The 13848-nt window shown below is 39.3% G+C and overlaps 1 pseudogene; it reads left to right on the top strand.

The window, feature by feature from the left end:
- The window catches only part of LOC149140004 (pyrophosphate-energized vacuolar membrane proton pump 1 pseudogene), a 193206-nt pseudogene extending 180540 nt beyond the window's left edge, over window positions 1-12666 (top strand).
- Window positions 12667-13848: the final 1182 nt, after the last annotated feature.

Here is a 13848-nt window from a genome sequence, read left to right as displayed (position 1 = left end):
CCAGGAGCTTACAATGAAGATGATAGCTTTACAAAACCAACAATCTCCTCAAGAAAGGAAGAAACCCACTTATGACAGCTTCAATAATTTTTCCAAGGACAGGCTTCAAATGCTCCAATTTTTAGTTAAAGAGAGCAAGGTGACAGTGAAGAGAATTCTCTCTGTGAAAATTCCTTAAACCTGGAATCCCTACTACAGCAAACTAATGTTACTTCTCCTACTTGTTACTCCATACAAGTTATTTACTGTGTCCTATAGTAAATATCGAAGTATATACAACTGTAGCATTCACTATTTAAAATAATATGCTGAAACAAGAAATTGAACAAGAAAAAGATACAACACAAGTGACATAGTTGTTTTTGAACAAAAGTCCTCGGAAAACCCAATGTGGTAAAACCAGTGCAGCAGATCTGAGGATTTTTATTATTATGTAGTAGTAATCTTTTAATACAATCAATGGATGCCTTGCTGGCTATCTAGTACAAAGAATATCACTCGGCAGAAGAAATTAGTGAGATTACCTCACTCTACATTGCAAGTCCCAGCTGATCCGACAGCTGAACCAACGAGTAACCAGCTACCTCTACACTGCCCCTACGCAGTCACTACGTGGGTCTGCGTCACTGCCTTTGAGGCACTGCGTCACCTCTCTACTAGATCAATTTGCTCTTAGGAGCTTCGAATTCAGCTTTCCTGGCATAGAACGTCAAACCCCCATCAAAATCTCGAACTTCTGCTTGGAAGGCACTGTGTTGCTCTGCGTGAGCCATTCCTGGCTCTGTGTCACCCTCACTGGGCACTATGCTACCTCCTTTGCGTCTTTTTCTGCCTCTCTATTGCATATTCTTGGCTCCAGAGAAGATTCTCGCGCCAAAACTACCTTTGCCCCTCTCTGCGTGATCACCACGAAATCACTGCGTTGCTCTCTGGCTCAGCGATTCGATTTGACTGATCAACTCTCTTCGTGTGTTCCAAATGACCCTCAAGCCTCCTTAAATAATCTTCTCGTTGACATTCAATGGCCCAAATTAGAAGCTATTCAATGGCTAAGATCATTTCTACTTGATCCTTGTCTTCTTCTAGAAGTTATATTCACAGTTAGATTAATACCCATTAATTATTTTAATTTCCTAAGTTTAGACTTAGGGACCCATTAAAAATAATTAGTTATTTTAATAAAACTATCTCCGGGTGGAATTTCCCAAAACACTTTCTGGGTTCGTTGGAATACATTTGCCCAAGCCTCCCTGCAAAATTTGAGACTTCGAGCACATCTGATGCTACCAGAAATCAACACTCTCTGCCTTGGAGGCTTGAAATTTCAAGTTTACTGCAAAAAAGGCTCACAAATCTACCTAATCTCTGCTACAAGGCCAGCTTGCTATCTCAAGGATAAGTCCACCTCCAATACTGCCAACCAAGGTGAGCTCACTGCTACAAAAAAAGGTTGCTTCTTCAGTGATATATAACCCTTATACACCAAGAAGACCAAAATAAATTATGGAAACGCCGCTGCAACCTTGAAAAACAAACCTCTGAAATTTATATCAGATTTCTGAAGCAACTCTGCAAATTTGGAGCAGCAAAGATATCAGTGCTCTAATAGCCCAAGCAATGCCAATATCCTGGAGGTGCCGAATGTCAGCAAGCTGTCGATAAAGATAAATCACTGCTGCTCAATATGTTGAGAATCAAGATCAATCACACAATCATTCACAATACGCAATGAGTAATCCCAAAGCTTAATGGCCAATTTTGCTGCTTAGATGCAAGTCAAGAAATCAATGAAATGGTATTGCAAAAGAGATCAGACCACTATAAACTTTATATCAGACCTCTGTAACAGTTATATTAGTTCACACTATAATGAGATCAGCACTCAAGGTCAATTATTTACCAAGATTAAAGAGAGCCAATGTGACCCTCAGTGCTAGAGGCAATGTAAAATACCACTGAGATACCACTGCAAATTCAGATCAGATTACTGTAGGTTAAGATCAACTCAGAGAATATAAGTCAGTCACATGAAGTCATTCAGCAGAGATTGAAGAGAAAAGAGCCAGAACATTTGTCAAAATTTGATGAGTGCCAAATGCCAACCAATCACAAATCCTTATGAACAACCGCTTCAAAAGTGCACTAAAATTTTAATATACTTCTGCCAACAAGGGTGAGCTACTATAGCCTCTTGTCAAGTATATATGCTTCCAGATAAGTCCATAAAACTATTTATAAGATGCAACAATCAAGATCACCAATTTTAGTTTTAGAAGAAATGAAAAGATGGCACTGTAGATTCACTGTAGGATGGTATCAGACGTCTGCAACAACAATGTCAGTCTCCCAATAGTCAAATCAGTCAACCAACTACCAAAGAATGAAAGCCAAAACACTTGTAACTGTTTCTTCAATTATTGTGTGTTAATTAGAGTTTTTTTTAGGCCTAGTATTAGGTGTCAATATTGTAATTAGGGTCTGCAATATGTGGCTTCAGATCTGAAGAATATGACAGTCTGAAAAAGATAACAGTGGAAGAAAGGCAAGGCTGCAAAGCCCTGTGGCCTTGCTCCCTTGCTCCACAGGCTGGTGTATCAAGTCCCGAGCCCAATGATGATGTTTTTGACAAATGAACCAGCACCGGAATCCTTCCAAAAAAAAAGCAATGCGGCTCCTTAGAAAAAATTTAGATACTTTTCAGATCTATGGCCTGTACACCTGCAAAACAATAAGTAAAGAAGACCCTTGCTTCCAGAACTCAGATCTGCAAAATAAAGGAAAATCCAAGAAGATATATGCAAAAAAATTATAGATAAAGGGTTTAGAAAATATTCACCAAATATATTTCCAAAATCTACAAAGGCTAAACCAATGGAATATGAGTCCAAATCGGTTCCATGGTTAGCAAATAATAGCTCTATATAAGCAGATCTATAAATTGGAGCACAAAGAAATTCAAATATATAAGAGAAATAATATTTTTTTATGATGAGCAATGGCCAAATCTCTGCAAAACAAATCGTTAGATAAGTCTTGAAGTTTAATACAATGGGCTCTGTTACCGCTCAAACTAGCAGGGGACCTAAAGGGGGGAAGGCTAGACCAAGCGCAACAAATAGACTTAGCCCACTGTCACCTCAACTAAGGCTCCCAACTATTTACGGACTTTCACCGATGGGAGGAGACCCCATATATATGGAGTCACAAATGAAGGAAAAATTGACAAATGGATATAGAGTGACTCAAATAATCCCTTTTCAGAAGAGTTTGAAGAATGGGGCTTGCTTGCTTTCTAAGCAAGGTACAATGTCTTCTAGTAGAAGGATGGGAGGATTTGAGGGTTAGGCTCATGGAATATGACTTGTGAGAGAGTTTCCTAATCCCTGAAATCCTTATTGAAATTGGTATCCCAGATGGTTCTTGAAGAATTATCTTTTCAAAGGAATGGGACCACACATGACCAAGTGGACCCAGCCTAGGTTAGGAGGAAAGAGTTTAGCAACCAACGATATTCTTAACCCAGAAAGGAAGGGGGAAAGGATCAAAGAAAGGATTTTCACTTACAGGTGTTGGTTTGATCCTATCAGGCACCAACTTTGGGGATACCGGGGCAAAGTTTCATCTCAGAGCTAGGGCTTGGCTTTTCTCACAACTCCACCATCGGAATGGCTTCAAACATGGAGGAGGCCTTGAGGAGACACCAACGTAGGGGATAGTAGACGATCAAACCTTTTGGGGGGCTATTTTTTCAAGAAAATGATGCCCTACACGACCCAACCTGGCTAGACCTAGAAAAAGGTGAAAAGTAGATCAGTGCCTTACTCTTGGGAGAATGGAATCTATGATAAATATGAATGAGGACTTTGCTTCTTAGTCAAGGAGGCCTTAAGACTACATTGCTCGCCTTCTAGGGCAAAGGGAAGCAACCTTACAACTTTTATACTTCAACTTGCAAAAGGAGATGGCTTACCAAGATGAATTCATTGTTAGAATTATCCTTAGGAATTTTCATTCAAATTACATGGCCCATACATTGAGAGATGCTATATAGAGACAAATTTCCACAATTTAAGTAGTAAATGCATGTAGTAATTAGCCCTAAAAATAGTGAAAATCCCAATCCAACCATCCACATTTTCAAAATAGAGAAGCTCCAAGACAAGATAAACCAATTCCCCACATCAAAATTCATCCATAAAGCTCCAATTCATCCTCCAAGAAAAAGTGCGAAATTCTCAAGAGAGAGAAGATATCCAATCCAAAGTGATGATGAGAAAATGAACTCATCTCACTTGTATTTATAAACTAATGAGGAGTTCGAATTAGTCTCCTTGGCCTACATAAGCCCAAAAATAAAATAATGCGCTAATAATCTAACTTTTGGTGACAAGCCCACCAAACTAGCTCACAAATGAAAGAATAAGCCTCTTAAGAGGTCAGATGATGAATAATACATGTCGTAGGGCCCTCTAATGAGGTCCATGGGTGCCATAATCAAGAGTAGGACCCTCAAAAGTGGTGGGCAAGGGGTTGGCCCCTTATTCTCCAAACAATAAACTTGTGGTTCTACTAACAGGTGTGGAGGCACAATAATAACCTCATGGGTATCCAAATGAGTCGAAGATGCCTATAGATCATCTGCAAGGGCTCTGATGCTGGTGTAGGGGATGCCACATCATCCTACAAGTCCTGGGTTAGTTGCTACGTGCATGGTACATCTGTGGGGCCGACTGGACAAAGGTCAACCAAGTGCATCTTCCTCGGCCAATAAGAGTATCTCGGGCATCTCTGACCATCCTCAGAACCAATTTTTGCAACTACAATCAAATTCCACTTTGGACAGCTCATATGAAGAAGATAATGATTGCATTAGATTCCTCTTTTCGAGAGGACCAAAATCGACCTGATCACCCAATTTGGTCAAGTAGATGTTGAGTTTTGAATTATTTTTATTCATACATGTATTATGGAATGGGTCGGCCCTAACCACATGTGTAACTACTTAGGTCGGCGTCAACCCCAAGTGGACCCTCATGAAAGCCTATAAATAGAAGAGACCTCAAGCTCATTTGGACATATTGAAAAAGCCATCTTCTCTTCTCTTATTGTCTTGGTTCGCACAGGTCTGTCAGAGGAAAGTTCGCACAAGGGTCTGAAATCTCAGGGTTGAAGCTCGCACTGATCTAGGGTTTTCTAGATCTCGGACACTGGCACAAAACTAGACATTTTAGTCCCTGGACGTTGGCACAATGTGTTATGGGAGCATCTAGGGAGCCTTGGACGTTGGCACAATGGGTTATAAGAGCGTCCAGGGATTCAGAGATATATTGGGTTGTATTAGTCCCCGGACACTCGCATAGAGTTGTCCTGAGTGTCTAAACTGCCATAGATGCTCGCACAACAACCTTATGAGAGCGTCTAGGGCGTGAAGTAGGTTTGGGTATGTTTGAACTCGGACGTCCTCATCCAGTTCACCTGAGAGCGTCCAGATCTATTCCAGATGTAGTCATCCAGTTATGTAGAGAGCTGCGAGCATCCAGATCTACAATAGACGCTCGCACAGCTCCTCCTCCCTGGGTCTGGGACTCATGGATGAAATTTCTGTATTTTGAAGATTCCACTCAATGACAACAGTGTTTAGCAGTATCCAACAGTTGTCTACAGTTAGTGACAACACACTTTAGTCCTCAGAATCAGGGTTTTGTTTTCAAGCATGATTAGATCTATTTCATTGATATCATAATTATTTTGTTGCATAGATGAAGTTATGGATCATTATACTCTCTTTTGCTAAATCATTTGATGATGATCTAAGAAGAAGAAGATTTGCAAGGGTTTTCCCCATAGTGGTTTTGCCCTAGTCTCGGACAAATCTTGGTGTCTCTATGTGTGTGCATGCTTTTCTTCTATTGTTCCTTTATGTTCCGCTGCATTGATGATGATGATGATGTTGTTCTTTCTATATAATTGCATATGCTGATGAATAATGGTGTAGATCTGAATAATATTATGATGATATGGGGTGAACTTAATGTAGTAATGAAGAAATGCAATTATCAAAGCAAAGAGCAATGTAGCCCTATGAAAAATTTAACATGGAATCAGTATTGGGCTAAAGAAAAGCCATGGAGATCACACCGATGATGACACCTTTGATGGAAGCAAGAAGAGGATGGTGTAGACTGAAAAGAATTCTAGGGTTTGAAGAAAACCCTAGGCAACTTTAGTAGGGTTTGATGAATTCTATGAGGTTAGGGTTGGAGAGAAATCCAAGTTTATGGAAACAATATGAGATATGAAACCTAGTATGGTCAATGTGAAGATACTCAAGCACTTGTGGGAGATTTGATGAAGCCCTAGATGGAATACAATTGAAGGCAACATTGGACCATGGACATTGATGGCTCTTGAAGACTGGTTCAAGAGGGAGAGGACCACCTCTTATCGAAGATAAGTATTTCTTGACTTATGATGCCTCTTACTTTTGTTTAGTCTTATGGATCTGATGATTATGTTTATTGCTTATACTTCCTGCATATGGTTCAAGAGGGAGAGGACCACCTCTTATTGAAGATAAGTATTTCTTGACCTATGATGCCTCTTACTTTTGTTAATATTATGAATCTAATGATTATGCTTATTGCTTATACTTCTTGCATATGTATTTGAGTATATGGACGCTTCTAACCTCCTTGATCAGATGTGACGAGTAGATCCTTCTTGAGAATCATTTGGGATGCAGGAAAGAGAAGCTAGATATGGAAAGAGGTAAAAAGGTACTTGATGAAAAAGGACACATGCACTACAAGCTACCTATGAAAAGGTTCACCGGTATTTGAATACCACAAGGTATGCATGGTATGTTGTACTTTAGTTATAACGTTGGATGGCTCAATAAGCGCTAAGGTATAATGAAAATGTCTCTTTCTTTGATGGCCCACACATGCATATGAAAGTAACTTGGATCTATGTTTCCTATGATGAAATGATGCACCTGGTTTTGAACATTTTGATCTTCTTAAATTCTATGAGGCTATCTAATGTTGATACATTGATACACTTGATGATTGGCTAACATCCATCCATTGGACATCTTGATCCTATAAAGAAGGCTAGCACCTTGGCTCTAGTAGATGATACTCTTGATACTTGTCATGCATGGGTCATGTTGGATTTCACATAGAAGGATAGCTCATTGACTCCTATACATGGGTCTGCAGATAATGCTTGTGATAAGCATACCAAAAGCATATGGAAAGAGAGATTGACACTCTCGTTGTTTTGATGAAGTTTTATTGAATGACCTTACTTGATCTTATTGGTAATGAAGAGCATGGTAACCTTGATGTTAGAGGTATAAGTGTAAGAATGATATCTAGATCTCTTACTAACTATGGTCATGTCTTAATGTGGTGAGTAACTATGGCATATCTGGTTGTCCTAACTTGATGGAATGACTTGATAGAAGTGTCAATGTGTTCATAATCTCTGAGAGATGATGTTGCATCTATATGTTGCTTTGAGTCTAACCTTTGATGAAAGATTGATGCCATGATGCTGATAGCCATGATAGATATATGTTTATGATCTAATAGATCTATTGTTGCTTGACTCTAGCAATGACAGATTGATGACATGAATACACTGAATAAAGTGGATTCCCAATCAGAGGGAGAATCTCTTCTCAAGATTCTTACTTACACATCTATTTGCATTCTGTACTGTTGAGGTATGACTTTGTGCATCTGACATTATTGAACTGTAGTGTGAAAATTTCAAAATAGAAATCCTACTATGGTGATAATATTATTTCTTCAACTTATTAATTTAGAAATAAGTTATTCATTGTATCCTTACGGTGAATATCAAAATAAATTCTATTGTAGACTTCACAAATAAAATTCTGAAAGCGAATGAAAAAACAACACAAGAATAACCACAATGACAATTATTTTTGGACAATCGTCCCCAGAAAAGCCCAATGTGGGAAACCCGGTGCAGCAGATGAGGGTTTCTTTATTATTCTTTAGCAAAAATCTCTTGTACAATATACAACCAACAGAACAGAAATGAGAAACTTTATAGATGCTTTCTGACAAATCTCTGATCCAGGAGAAATGATTCTCGGCCCTCTAAATTGTTGATTTGGGGTAGCAGAGGATGTGCTCTAAGCCTCAAATTTTGCAGGGAGGTTTGGGCATAGGTATTCCAAAGAACCCAAAAAGTGTTTTGGGAAATTCCACCCAAAAGTGATTTTATTAAAATAATTAACATTTTTAATGGGGTTCCTAAGTCTAAACTTAGGAAAATTAAAATATTAACGAGTATTAATCTAATCAAGGGTGAAACTTCTAGAAAAAGCCATGGATCAAGTCAAAACGATCTGAGCCTTTGATTATGTTTTAATCTAGGATGATGATTGTCCAACAGACAGATATAAGAAGGGGCTTGAGGGTCATTTGGAAAAGACATAGAGATTGAGAAAATCGATTTTCTGAGGTGAGAAGTTCTTAGGAGGAAAATTGATTGAGGAGATCTTCCAGCGGAGGGGCAATGAGAATTCGTGAGAAGGAATTTCTAGAGAGTACAAGGCAGAGAGAGGATAGAAAGACGTCCAAAGAAAGGCTGATGTTGCCCTACACAGTGTTGACGCAGAGGCAACACAGTTAGTGAGGGGAAGTCGAGTTCTTGTTGAGGGAAGTCAAAGTTCAGTTGCCAAAAGCCAGGGTGTAAGTATGGGAGGCAAAAAAGTCGATTTCTCAACCAGCAGAGGATCCAGAGGAGAGACAAGCATAATACCCAGGAGCGGTGACGTAGAAGTTTCCCAGGGTGACGCAGTTTTGCGCAGAGGCCACACAGAGGGTGACGCAGAGCCTCCAGAGCTGAAGGATCAGTCACTGATTCTCTAGTGACAGGGTGAGATCATTTTACCAGTCTTTTGTTCAGTATTCTCTCTATAATGGATTGCTAGTTGAGAATCCTAGAATTGTACTCAGAATTTTCTCCTGCATAATAATAAACCCTCAGAGCTGCTGCACCGGTTTTCTCGCATTGGGTTTTTCCGAGGATGTTTTGTCCAAAAATAACTGTCCTATGTGTTGCATTGATATTTATTGCTCCATATTTTGTTTCCATATATATGTAAATTAAGTGAAGGTTGTAGATGTATTTACTTCAAAATTTACTATAGAAGATAGAAAATAACTTATATGATTTAATTAAGTAGGAGAAGTAACATTAGTTTGCTGCAGTAGGGATTCCAGTTTTACGAATTTTCACATGGTATCAGAGCTAGTGTAGATGAGACAAAAAAAGCAGAACCAGAAACCCCAGTGCAAAGCAGAAGGGGAAATCGAAAAGTTACAAGAGGTAGCAAGTCGAAACCCCCAAGTGTTTGCACAGTTCTAGCTAGAGGATCGAAAATTCGAGGTAGTCTCTCTCTAAGTGAGTTGACGGAGAGAAAGAGCTTTCATTTCGAATTTTGTCGTGGCAAAGGGAGTAGCGCTAAGCCTTAGCGTGAGGAGCAGTTGGTGAATGCAGATTTTTCAGTAGACAGCCTCGCCAGGTTGAAAATATGTCAGGAGAAAGAAGCAGTAGAGCATAGTGAGGGAATACTTCCTCAATGATTCCTTGCCGAGGAAATCAGCATTCCTCAATTGTTGGGCAACAGAGGAACAATATCTTATCAGCTCCACCAAGGAGTGTGTAAATCAGTGTAGGAGCTACGCAGTAGGGAGAAAGAGGAAGTTGTTCGACAGTTTTTGGAAGAGATGGCAACTAGTGGCTTGAGGGATCAGGACAGATTGGACGGGGCTTCCAATTATGCCATCTGGAAGGCTAGGATGACCTTCATGCTAGATGAGCATGCCCTTAAGATGTACGTTGATAATGTGGTGGTTGAACCTATGGATGTAGATCCGTTGAAAAATTACAAAGCTGAGATAGCTAAGGCGAAGAGGATGATCATGGATGGCCAAGCATCACGTGGTGTGCCACGTTGCTAGCAAAGGGACCACTAAGTAGATGTGGGATGCCTTAGCCTCATTGTATCAGGGAACTTCTGAGCAATGGAAGATGTACTTAGAGCAAAATCTGAGATCTACTTAGATGAAAAAGGGGGAGCGAGTGGATCAGTTCCTTACGAAATTGAAGGAGACCTGTGATGAGTTGTCAGCTGTGGGACATACTCCTCAAGACTCGGAGTTAGTGAGAATGGCTGTAAATTCAGTCTTAGATGATTGGTATATCTTTGTCCAGAGTATCTTGGGTAGGGTAGCATTGCCAAATTGGCACGAGATGTGGGCAGCTTTGAAACAAGAAGAATTGAGGAGATACCTACTCAAGGTAAAACTTGATGGGAGCAGTAGCAGCAGTGGGTCAAAGCCCAAAGTAGAGGAGGAGGATAACACAACCCTTGCATCCAAGGGGTAACAGGGGCAACAGAGACGAAAGAAGGACGTCTCCAAGGTGAAGTGCTTTAGATGTGGCAAGATGGGCCACTATGCATCCTAGTGTCCTTTGAAGAAAGAGGACAAGGATGAGAAGCATGATCCTAAGGTTGCAACTGCGAAGATCGACGAGAAGGAGTTCGCCATGACAGCGGAGATACCTCCAGGAGGGACGTGGGTTGATATAGAGCTGTAGTCAGGAGCACTGCAAATGGGTAGGATCCCATCTTGGATCATCATCTTGCTACGTAAGCCCATGATCAGGAGTAGCAGGATGGTGGAGTTTCAGTTGGTGCCATGGAGTGTTGATTCGACAGATGCAATAGCTAGGAGAGCTAGAGACTGAGAAGCACAGAGCAGAGATGCAGCAGTGCAGAGCTTTAGCAACGCAATGGCTTCAGAGGCAACAAGGGACTAGCAGCACTCAGGATGTCAGCACCAAGGTGCATCCACTGGATACTTGTCTAGTTTTGGGTGTTTTTAGTTGCTTCTCTTAGAAACTGAGTTGCAGTGCAGATGCAGTGTTGGGAGGAAGGACCCGCAGCAGCACGGATGCAGAGGGAGCTACAGTAAAAACGTAGCATTGACAGTGGCAGTGTCAAAGGCAGCAGTATAGTAGCAGTAGCAACACAGTTGTTGGTGGATAGCATGTCAGACATCAGCAGTGCAAATGATGCTTCAGAGTCAAAGCAGTGTGCAGAGAGGCAGTGTATTGCTAGAGCACTTTCCTCGCTAAGAGGGAGTGTTGATTTGGGGTAGCATTGGATGTGCTCTGTTGTCGCACAGATTGTCACGACAACGCTCAGATCGGGGGCTGTCACCCTGATCCCCGATCTCTCCGTTTAAGCCTGTCTCCCGCGGCTAAGGGGGGTAGACCCTATAGGAAAATGGATGACCAACTGTGAATCAGTTGGTTTGGGAGACACGAAAGGAAACCAACACTAAATAGATTTTATTAATTTAATGGACCAGTGCCTTATGGGGTTAATGTTTAAATGATTACTTACTAAATGTTGCAGAAATGTAAACCATGTAGAGCAATCATTTATCATCAAATAACTCAAACAAAGATTAAATTTTATCAAATGCGAGAAAATGCTTAAATGATACTCCAACAATTTAAAATTTCGAAAGATAAAGTGCTTTTAAATAACCACGCAAATTTTAAACACTAACCAGATATCACATTTATGATCATTCAAGCATGTTAAATCACATAAAAATGATAAACATTAATTCCATATCAAAATTTTAGCCTTAGCAGAAAAGATAAAACGTGATAAATTTCTGAGCTAAGACTAAATCTGGCAAAATATTTCCAAAATATTTTTATGTTTTTCAGATAAAGCAAAATTTTAAAACTAAATGAAACTTTTAAATAAAAAATCTAAATGATATTAAATCAAAATCTAAACTATAAGAAAACAAATTCTTTATGATTTTTTGAAGTTTTATAATTTTTTATGATTTTTTAATTTATAAAATAAAACTAAATTCTTTTTATATTTTTTATGATTAATAAAAACAAAACTTAAACTAAACTATAAAATTAAAATCTAGAACCTTTTTTATGATTTTTAAAAGCTTTATAATTTTTATAAATTTTAATTTTTAAAATCAAAATAAAACAAAGCCTAAAAAATAAAAAATAAAAAAAATCTAATTTAATCTAATCTAAAACCTAAAAAAATCTAAATTAAAATCTAACAAAAAACCTAACGAATTTTTAATAAGAAAAAAAAAAATTAATTTTTATATTTTTAATATAAAACTTTACAACAAAATCTAATCATAAGCCTAAAATCAAATCGCACACAGCTAAAACAAAAAATAAAAATGAAAGTCGAATTTTTTTGTTATTTTAATTTTTTATAAAATCAATCAAGAAAAAAGACCTACGTTAATTCTAACCATATCAAAAGAAATAAAAATCGAAACCTAAATCATTATCTTACCATACGAATACTTCTGCAACGTGATTCCTGCGTATTTTTAAAAAAACCGATTAACCTTTTTGCTGCACGTTACGGGTGTGTCTGTGCAGGTCAGCGACATTGGAGATTGCTGGAGCAGATCGAAGGGTTCAGCAAAAATGCAGGTGAAAAATGCATATTGCAGATTCGATGACGCAGAGCTTTGTGACAGCGTGGGCGGACGCAGGCAGAGAAGGCTGCGTGAAAAGACTCGGGCTGCCAGAGGGAGAAATAATGTTGCGTGAGGGGAAGCTTGTTGCGTGGAGAAGTATGCAACGGATGAGTGTTCCTTGGGATATCCGTACGCAGGTATTGAAGGTGTTATGCAACGTTTGGGAGCAGGCTGGCGTAGGAAGAAATCGTTGCAGTTACAATTGAGCCTCGAACCAGATTTGAAAGAGAAAGTGAGGGGCAGCCAGCAGGGTTTGTGTGTTATTGGGATGTGGGAAAACGAGCTGCAGAGAAAAGATGGTGAAGGAATACGATGGCAGAAGGAGTTGTTCACCAGTGAGGAAGAGTGAGTTTGTTGTAGGTGAAGTTGAGGGCAGCGTAGAGCTGGAAGTGAAACCGCAAAGGAACAGTGATGATTGCGTATTTGGCTTTGGACAGCAACGTGGAGATGGAACAGATTGCCCAGGTTGCCCAGAAAAAACCACTGAAGCTCTCCACAAAATCGATATTTGAAAATCCCTGCTCCAAATTTGCCTGATAAAACCCTGAAAATTTCTCAAAACCTGCACCTGTAACCTGCAAAAGAAAAGAAAACCTAAAATAATACGTGCAAAAAACGAAACTGAAAACCCTAAACCCAGCGAAAGAAATTTACAGTATTTATAATTTCTCGACTCTTAAGCAGCCAGATTTGTCAGTAACCCTCCATGATATTTTCAGAATATCATATTTACTATGAAGTACTTCAGAAATCTCTCATGCAAATCAGAAAACAAATTTAAATGATAAACCCAGGATCGAAACTGGCTGGGCTTTGCAAGAAAATGCTTGCGGGAGTTGGCTGGTCCAACCGAGAACTTCCCCAAACGCCCACTGATCTTCTTCAATAAGGGTTTTCCTGCACAGCTCACCTCAACCATCAATAAAGAGAGAAAAACAGTACTAGATTTCAGATGCAATGGAGATCCCTGCCATTATTTCAGAAATTCTAATACCATTCAAACCCTAGCAAGTGAACAAGATACCTGTGTTCAACAATACTCTATAATAAGCTGTTACTAATGGCTGAAAATGAAAATATGCAGAAAATAAAATAGCTCACAGCACTTCTAGAGAGTAACACCAGCAAGATTTCAACCCCAAAGTCTTTCTTTATTAGCACCAGAAAAAGTTTACAAGAGAGCTTCTTCAGCACAAGACTCACAGATCCAATGATCTCAAATGACCCCTAACACCCTATTTAAAGGAAAAATTCC

This window comes from Pinus tabuliformis, chromosome X (assembly GCF_031772625.1).
Source record: "Pinus tabuliformis cultivar Carrire ecotype Pingquan chromosome X, CPIR1, whole genome shotgun sequence".
NCBI lineage: Eukaryota > Viridiplantae > Streptophyta > Pinopsida > Pinales > Pinaceae > Pinus > Pinus tabuliformis.
This window is presented reverse-complemented; position numbering and strand designations above follow the sequence as displayed.